An 8,859-nucleotide genomic window follows, 5' to 3' on the forward strand; every position below is an offset into this window, starting at 1 on the left:
ACAATTGTAATATGTTAATTTTGTTCTTGCCTGCTTTGTTCGGACTTTGATTAACAAACTATCAAGAAGAAATGCTTTGAAGCCATACAATTAAAACAGTATAAAAAGCAAGACAAAACTGCCAGCAAGGTGTGTAGTCCAGGGAAGATCAAGTAGCCATCCTGCACCCAGCTCTGAGTGAACTCCAGTCCTACTACTGGAAATTGGTGGGAGAGGATGGAGAAGATGCAGCCAATTCTACCTGCCAAAGAGACACTTGGCAAAGACTGTTCAAAGGCACTCTGAGAGGGAGAGTGGCCAGGGATAACGAAGATGACAGCGATACAACCGGACCTCGAGACAGCGATGATGACAGCAGCAGTGTCAGCAGCAGCAGAAGCAACAGTGACAGTGAATAAGCCGAGAATGTAAACCCCAACATCGGGGTGACAACTAAGAGACAGTGTTAGAGAAAGGACGGCAGATGAGTGCAACTATTGTAATGGGGGTGCGGGCTTTAAATGCATTTTAAGGTGTGAGAAGAAATGCTTATGCGGGACGCTGTATATATATCTATAACTATATATATCTATATTTATACACACACACACACACACACACACACACACACACACACACATATAACCACAGTAAAAGCTCTGTTAACCAGCATCCATGGGGAATGGGGGATGCCAGTTAATCAAATATGCCAGTTATCTGAGTTTTTTTTCAAGAAAGAAACTAAGCCTTCATTTTAACTATGATATAATAAAGTCTAATATAACATTTTAATATAACATTAACTTTTAATATAACATTTTAACTGTGATCTAACAACTTCTAATATTTTAACTTTAAATATTTTAACTATGCTATAGGGAAGAATAAAGTAAATAGTATACTGTACTATTACTGCCCCTCAGCTGCTTCTGAAGGCACGTTGGGATCAGAGGTAGCCTCAGAACGTGGCTCTGCTTCGGAGCGCAATATTTGATCCTTGACACAAGCTGCTGAAGCTCTTTGAAGCAAGCGGCGGACGTCTGCCTGCCTGCAAATCAGTTGCCTTTTTTTCCAGGAAAATTTTGTGCACAACATGAAGTTGCATCACTTCCTGAGCAGAAGAAAAAGACTGCTGGCTCAGCACATTTCAAGAATGTTTCCAGAGATTGTGCAGCAGTAGCTCAAGCCACTTTAGTTTCTTCACTGCGGTCTTCTTCTTCTGAGTCTTGTTCAGGTGCAGTAGATCCATCAGGATGCACAACCTTTTCTATAATTTCAGCATCAGTAAAGGTTTGTGCAACATCAAGCTCTTGATCATTGTTCACCCACTCTTCAAGTTCAGTATTTTTGAGTTTAGTGAGTGGGTTAGTGGGGTCAGCGTTTTGAAGGACATCAAGAATCTCTTTTAATGATTCTCTTTATGTCTCACATTGAAACCTGCAAATTCTTCTTCATCAGAAGATCCCTCTGCAAACATCACTGCTGTCCAGTTTTCTCCAAGCCTTCCTTAAAATTGTACTCTTCACAGCACACCAGGCACATGCCACATTGAAAATTGCATCCTTAATGGTAAACTGCGACTGAAATTCTTAGAGACTGCCTTCATAGTTGAGTAGCTTCCTCATAAAATCCCTTCTGTAGATGGATTTCAGGTTTTTGATAATTCCCTGATCCATAGGCTGTATGAGCGAGGTGACATTTGCAGGCAGGAAGATGGTAAAAATATTTCCGGACACTAACTGTGCTTCAGGAGGGTGAGCTTGACAGTTATCTAAAATCAGAATAACTTTTCTGTCTTCTGGCTTTCCAAGTTTCTTCAGATGCTCTATCACTGCTGGTACAAAGACATGGTGAAACCAAGAAAAAAAAAAAAAATGTCCTTGTCCACCCATGCATTAGGTTGTGCCTTGTACTCAACAGGTGGATGAATGACACCCTTGAATGCTCTTGGTCACCTGCATTTTCCAGCCACTAGCAACTTGATTCTGTGTGTGCCCGCTGCATTTGCGCATGTAAGTACAGTCAGGTGGTCCTTGCTTTGCTTAAAACCAGCTGCACCGACCTCACCTGCACCAGGCAGGGTAGAAGTTGTCAAACAACACCAAAAAGGCCAGTTTCATCAGCATTATAGATCTGCTCTGGGGATACACCATGCTCCACAACCAATTTCTGGAAAAATCCACAATATTTTTCAGCAGCCTCATGATCAGCAGGTTTTTTTTCTCCAGACACATCAAGCCTTCTGATACCATGGCAAAGTTTGAAGCAAGACAACCATCCATCTGAAAAAACACAGGCCTCGGTCATTCCCATTTGTTGAAAGAACTATTTTGCTTTTTCAATCAGCATTGGGCCAGAAATTGGAGCTCCCTCCAAATGTTTTAAGGCAAACCATTCGTACAATATCTTGCGTAATTGTTCCAATTTTGGTTTGTGCAAAGTACGGCGTTGCTCAATTGCTTTACTCATCTCAGAATTCATCACGAACTGGAGTAACTCTGCCCTCTGCGTCTTGGTGTCATAGATCATAGATGAGCCAACACCAAATTCCTGAATCAACCTGTTCCTGTTTTCTCCTTTTTCCAGGTGTTTAATTATGTCCAATTTCTGCGCAATCGTCAAAACAACATGCTTTCACTTCTGTCCTCCGCTTGTTGACAGAGTACTGGTAGCCATAGTTGCAGGATGGGCAAGATATTCAGCAATAAAGTCACAGCAAAAGCACAGGCACAAGCTCAACACGATCACAACGTGATCAAAAACACAAGCACAAGCTCAACGTGATCACAATGTGATCACAATGGCAGATGGTGGATGAGACTGCCACTAGTGACACCACTCGGCTGTGTCCCGAACACCAACATGGTATCTATCACAGATGCCGGTTAGTAGACAATTCCGGGTGGCAAAGTGCCAGATAATGCAGCTTTTACTGTGTATATATATATATATATGATATCTTGACTATATCATATAGTTATCTTGACTATATCAAATATATATAACTATATCTATCTATAGACAGATATTTTCTATAGATAGATAGATAGATAGATAGGATTTGCCCCTGCCCAAACCCCCCCCCAAAAACAGCTCAGAAGTGAAGGACCCATGGTCTGTGAAAGCTGTAAAGACAAGAACCGCTTCCTGCCTGCTTGGGTAAAAATCTCCTGCAGCTAATATGAGGACTATGTGGTAATATAGCTCATTTACTGAATACTAAGAAAGAGTCCTTTTTCTGTCATTTAGTTTTATAGCTTGTTCATAGTTATTAAAGCAAGCCTTTTCTGCTACTAGTCAACCAAGTGTTGTATCAATTCTTAAAGCACTAGGTTTAAAAATCAGGCTTGTAAGTGCAACAATGTACTCCCAGTATACCCTGAGTATGTGCAACCCCCAGATATTTTCATCTGGGATAGTGGGCTGGAGTCACTGATCTTCCAAGGTCCCTTCCAGCCCTAGTGTCTATAAAATCTATGAATCTCTAATTACCCTTTTATTGGCCAGCTTCAAGTACTTTGCTTTGACTTAGGGAAAATGGTTCAATTTATCATTATTATTCACACTAGAGCTGCATTAACTTCTAAATAAGAATTGCTGCCTTGCTACTAGTCCTGGCATCTAGAAAAACTTTCACAAAGGGAACAAGCATGTGGAAACCTGTAAAGCAGCCAACATTGCCTGTATCAGTTGCAGAAAAAGAAACTTGTTCAGTTTAGTCCCCCGTCATTATATTTACTCTCCTGCCATGAGTGTTTCTGAATGGATGTTTGAATTTGAGGCACAGCTCAGTGGAGAAGGGGGAGTTTTTATCCACAGGTCAAATGTTACAGCTTAACTATTTTTTGTGTGGAACATTAAATAAAGCAATAAATAAATACAACAGAAGAATCCACCCCTCCTGCCCCCGTCCTATGTAGCCTCTGATTTTCTGCACTCATCTTCTGAGCATATCACAGTCTTGTGTGGTCCTACTATGTCTCTCCTAGCTGCTGCCCCTCCTTGTTAACAACGAAAGATGAAAAACAAGACAAAAACTCCATCATTCATATATAGAATAGACACTCCTTTTGAAAACTCACGGGGAACACTGATTCAAAAGAGTTAGAGAGGTAAAGATTTTTTAGATGACACTGAACTATCTGTATAGGTGAGAGACCTTGGGCTAGACCAGTATTTCTCAATCTTTTTGACTCTAGGCACCCCTTAGAAAATGCCAGCTGTTAGCTTTCATTTATTTTCTAAGTACAGAAAAATGATAGAGTGATTCTGTTACAAAGAGCTGTTGCAAGGAACTGAAAAAGGCATAGGTCAGAAGGTTTTTGGCACTACTGGGTATTTGCACACGTGCTTGTGCCGCAGCGCCAGGAGCTTTGAAAAGTGCCTGATGCTGTGGCGCATGCATTTGTTTAAACAGCAAAATGTGCATCAGCGCTGAGAAAATGGCAATGGCGCGCTTTTGAACTAAAACACATAGAAGGTGTCTTAGTTCAAAAGTGCACTGCCATCATTTTCCGCACGCTGACACGCATTTCGCCGTTTATACAACTGCATGCGACGCAGTGCAGTGCGCATCAATTCACATGTGGAGTAGGCTTGATTAATTGGGTCTCCTCTGATGAATCGGATCTCCGGTGTGTTGCAGCATGAAAAGGTATGTGTATAAATGCCCATAGATTCCCATTTGAACTCTCTGGGTTTAACATATGAATCATGTAGATATTTGTAGACCTAAAAGTGCTGATCTTGAGTGGCACCTTAAAAAGATCTCAGAGCACCCTGGTTGAGCATCATTGGACTATACAAATGTGCTACTGTAGCCATCAACAAGAACCACAAACTCTAAAGGGGGAATTATATGAACTTAGCACCAGAGGAAGTTATCTCTTGAAGATAGCTACAAACACCTTGGCTTTTTGGAACATGACTCCATCAGCACAATTGATGTTAAAAGAGAAACTACACTGGAATACAAGAGACTATTAACTCTGGAAATCTAAGCTTAATAGAAACAGCCTCTATGAAGCAATTCATAACTTTGCCAGTCCAGTTATATCTTACACTACTGTGATGACAGATTGGACTCTGGAAGAACAGGGGTGGTTAGGATGATCACCAGACAACTAGTCAGCCTACAGAGTGCTTTACACTCAAGAGCAGATGTCAAGAGACTGAATGCACCTAACTGGAAAAGAGGAAGGAGGCTGAAGAGAACTGAGAGTCTTGTGTTTAAAGGGAATTGTGCGCTCTTTAAATACATAAAATACTATGCTGACTTTAATGTTAATATGTAAGGAAAGAATCATGGAGAAAGTCAGGAAGAAAACCCAAGCAGGATATGAAGCCTGTTTAAAGGGACAAGAAGCGAAGCCCCTTCATGGAAACTTCTTGAAAATGGTGATGAAGGTTCTTCTACATGGTTAAGAGCAGACCACTTGAACCTATCAGCTGTAACCATCATTATGGGCTTCACACATAAGTTGGCTGGAATACTGTGCCTGAAACCACAGACAAATGGTGAAAATGCAACATGTGCTAGGATGATACCCAATACTGTCAGCAGCTGCTTAACAATGGCAAAAAATGCGTACTAGGAAAGGCCCAACCAAGTAGCCAGTGCTCTTCCATCTGCGTAGGGGTCAGAAATGGTTGGACCAACAAACCTGATTCAGCAACACATGATGGAGTGAAGATCCTTTGGGACTGCACTGTGTTTGGCTAGGCCGGGGGAAACCAGAAAACCAGCCATCCTGCTGATTTGGGTTTCAGGATGACACCTACAAAAGTCACTGCTGCTTTAATCCAGAGCAGCAGAAAATTCAGCTGAATTGTTGAAGGGATTAGCCCTAACCATCCATTTCCATGCTGTTTACCTCAATCCAGAAATGAAGCAGTGGCAGCCCCAGCATCGCACTCAGCACTTGGGGTTCCAGCATGTTCAATGCTGGTGGCTTGAGATGCCATCAGAGCGTCCTCACTGCCTTATTTCCACGGTAGATAGAAGTGCAACAAGAGTGGGTAGATGGGGCTTATTCTGTCAGTGGTGAAATGTCTCTCAGGTCATGATATAGACATACCTATAGGCATTGCTTGTCTCTGGGATGAACATCTGGTGGTGAAGGAAGAAAAGATCCCCAAAGAGCAATCCCTAAGAATTGTATTTTAATGAGCATGAGGAAGAAAAGCCAAAGAACTATCTTTACAGATGCTCTAGGGACGCTGATTAAAACCCAGAAGGGCCAAATCTCAATGCCTTGGACATTTCCTGCAGTATTTAGAGCCTCCAAAAGCTGTTTCGTGAACACATCTTCCATATCATGATAGACCTTCTGAGGAACTGGTTGGCAACAGCTCTAATAAACAACAGGTTGATAGAGAGATGGTGGGAGGAAACAACAGGACAATACTGTTCGGCATGGAAAAGCAAGGTTGATACGAAACTAGACAGAGTTTTGAGTAATTTTGCATATCCCATTATTCCAGACACAAGTTTACACGGAAATGCAAACAACACAGACCAGATTCTGTTCTCCGAGGGCACATCTACACGAGGCACTTGATGTGCAGCAGCCCAATAACACTGCACAGTAGCATGCTGGGCAAAAACCATGCTAATACACTGCTGCACAGTAGTATTAGGCTACTGTGCAGTAACCATCACTAAAAAATGGTGTGCTGGTGCTACTGTGCAGTAACTGCAGTTACTGTGCATTTAGTTAGTACTTCATTAAGCAAGTAGTAAACTAAATGTGTAGTAACTACTGCACATGAAGGAACGTGCAGATGTGCCCAGAGAGAGACCATCTATGTAGTTATGCAAGTCCAGCTACCTATTATCCATAAGTTTGGTATACACATAGATTGCCAACTCATATTTGTATTTATTTATGAGTCAAGTAAGCTCTAAAACATTCATCTTAGTTATGAAATATTTGAAATATTTTATCAAATATACCTTTTAATTAAACAAGTACAGAGTCTAAATATCATATTTTCTCACAAACTTTTCCCCAAAAGTCAGCCCTCCAAAATTGGGATACACCTCTTAAGCAGGGAAGCTGACTTTTCTGCCTAAAACAGAAGCGCCTGCTTTGATTCCTGCTCCATAATCAACTGTTCAGCAGCAGCAGTGGTGCTACTTTTCAAGCAAGTGGGGGAGTCAGTTGACTTAATTGCTCATTGTTCTTCATTCCACAGGTGTTAACAAATGTCTCTCCTTTGTAACGGCCTTGATGTTTCACTAATTAAATTAACCTTGTTTCTGGCAATGTTGCTCTTCACTAGCTACTCCTGGTCTCTCCTTCCTCCCTTTTTGCAGCCTTGCAGACTTCTTAGTCCTGTCCCTGCTCTATGCAGGAATAAGTATGGAAAAAAACTTTTCCTCTTCATTCTGCATTTCCTAAAACAAGGTGTGTATCTTATTCTGGGGTGTGTATCTTACTCATATGTGTTGTGTTTACAAAAATATGGTATTAAGAACATTAGTGCTGTACTAGGTCAGACCAGTGGTCCATCCATCCATTTAGTATCCTGTGTCCAGGGGTGGAAGTAGAAGATGCTTTAGAAGGAGAGCGTATGAACAGGGAATATCTAGAGTGAACTATATCCTTTATTATACTCTCCCTGCCCTTATTATACATCCACCATCATCGGTCCTTCATGACATCCTTGGACTCTTCTGTTTAATAGCTATTAATGGGCCTGTTTGCCACGAATCTGTCTAATTCTTTTTTGAACCCAGTTATACTATCTTCTTCACAACCTCCTGGGGCAATGAGTTGTACAAGTTAACTATGCATTACACAAAAAGTAATTTTTTACATTTTTTGTATTGCTTCAGTACAATGAAATTTAAGATGCTTTCTTTTCTGCATGTGTAACACGTCATAAGAAAGATTATTTGTCTGAGAAATACATGCATTGTTTTGATATTATCTATTCTAATCTTTCCTTCTAATACATTAGGTACTATGGCATTGCTAAAAAGTGATTTAACTTCCCTGGGTTTTCACCAAATCACAATTTAAGCAAAGCTGCACGTATACCAAAGCAAATTGATAACAGTATTGGTGATCACGACACAAATGGTCTTTGTTCATGCTTTTGGGCTCAGATAGCATGCCATGAAACTGCACAAAAGCATTATTTCAACAATATGTCAAAATTATCACTAGAGTAATCAGTTGTATGTATGGTAATGAGCCGTTACATTTACTTTGCAAGGTGACTGGGACTGGTCATTTATATGCAAGTGGTTAAAAAAACCCAGAGACTAGAGCTAATAAAACTTTTCAGAGGCACTGTGTCAACATAAGTACAGAAGAGAAGGCAAACACCCTCCACATGTGGAACATTTGATAGCTAAATCTACCTAAGGAGAAGAGAACATAAAAACTTGAGATCACGATGGGAAAGCACAAGGAAATTCAACATTTCCTTCCTTCTTTCCCTCACCTCTGGACATCACAGCCCTTTACACCTAGCACTGCTTAATCTTGCCTCCAAGACAACTCAAAGAGGGACTTAATAGCCGCAACAAAACATTAACCTCACCAGGAAGGACTGCAAAACAATATAGTGCAACATTTAAGGAGTTCATTCTGCTCAGTTCACCAAAGAAAAGGCTGAAAAGTGACTTGATCACTGTGCTTGAAAAGATCTGATAGGAGCAGCATTTCAGTCTTGCAAAAAACAAAAAGGCAAAGCAAGGCAATACAAGCTTGAAACAGGTTTGGACCTTGTAGACAGATGCACTTCAATAGCATTGCAGGCAATGGAGCAGTAGAGGTGCTGGGTTCACTGTCACTTGGATTCTTGAAGAGAAGTTTAGATATCTTGCCAGAAAAAAATGCTTTCATTCAGGGTTTGGGGGGGGGGGGG

At 41.0% G+C, this 8,859-nt stretch overlaps 1 protein-coding gene across 13 annotated transcripts in view; it reads right to left on the reverse strand.

Annotated features, from left to right (window-relative positions):
• ADGRF5 (adhesion G protein-coupled receptor F5) overlaps positions 1 to 8,859 on the reverse strand; it is a 120,697-nt gene that overhangs the window by 50,802 nt on the left and 61,036 nt on the right. Inside the window, exon 1 of one of the 13 annotated variants that reach the window (XM_025191437.1) lies at positions 887 to 1,042. The exons of the other annotated variants lie outside the window; for them this stretch is intronic. The gene's annotated coding sequence lies outside the window, so the exon portion shown is untranslated. Of the gene's footprint in view, positions 1 to 886; positions 1,043 to 8,859 lie in introns of those variants that run through there. 13 annotated transcript variants of the gene reach the window in all.

The sequence above is a fragment of the Alligator sinensis genome, unplaced genomic scaffold (genome assembly GCF_000455745.1).
Source record: "Alligator sinensis unplaced genomic scaffold, ASM45574v1 scaffold1666_1, whole genome shotgun sequence".
Taxonomy (NCBI): domain Eukaryota; kingdom Metazoa; phylum Chordata; order Crocodylia; family Alligatoridae; genus Alligator; species Alligator sinensis.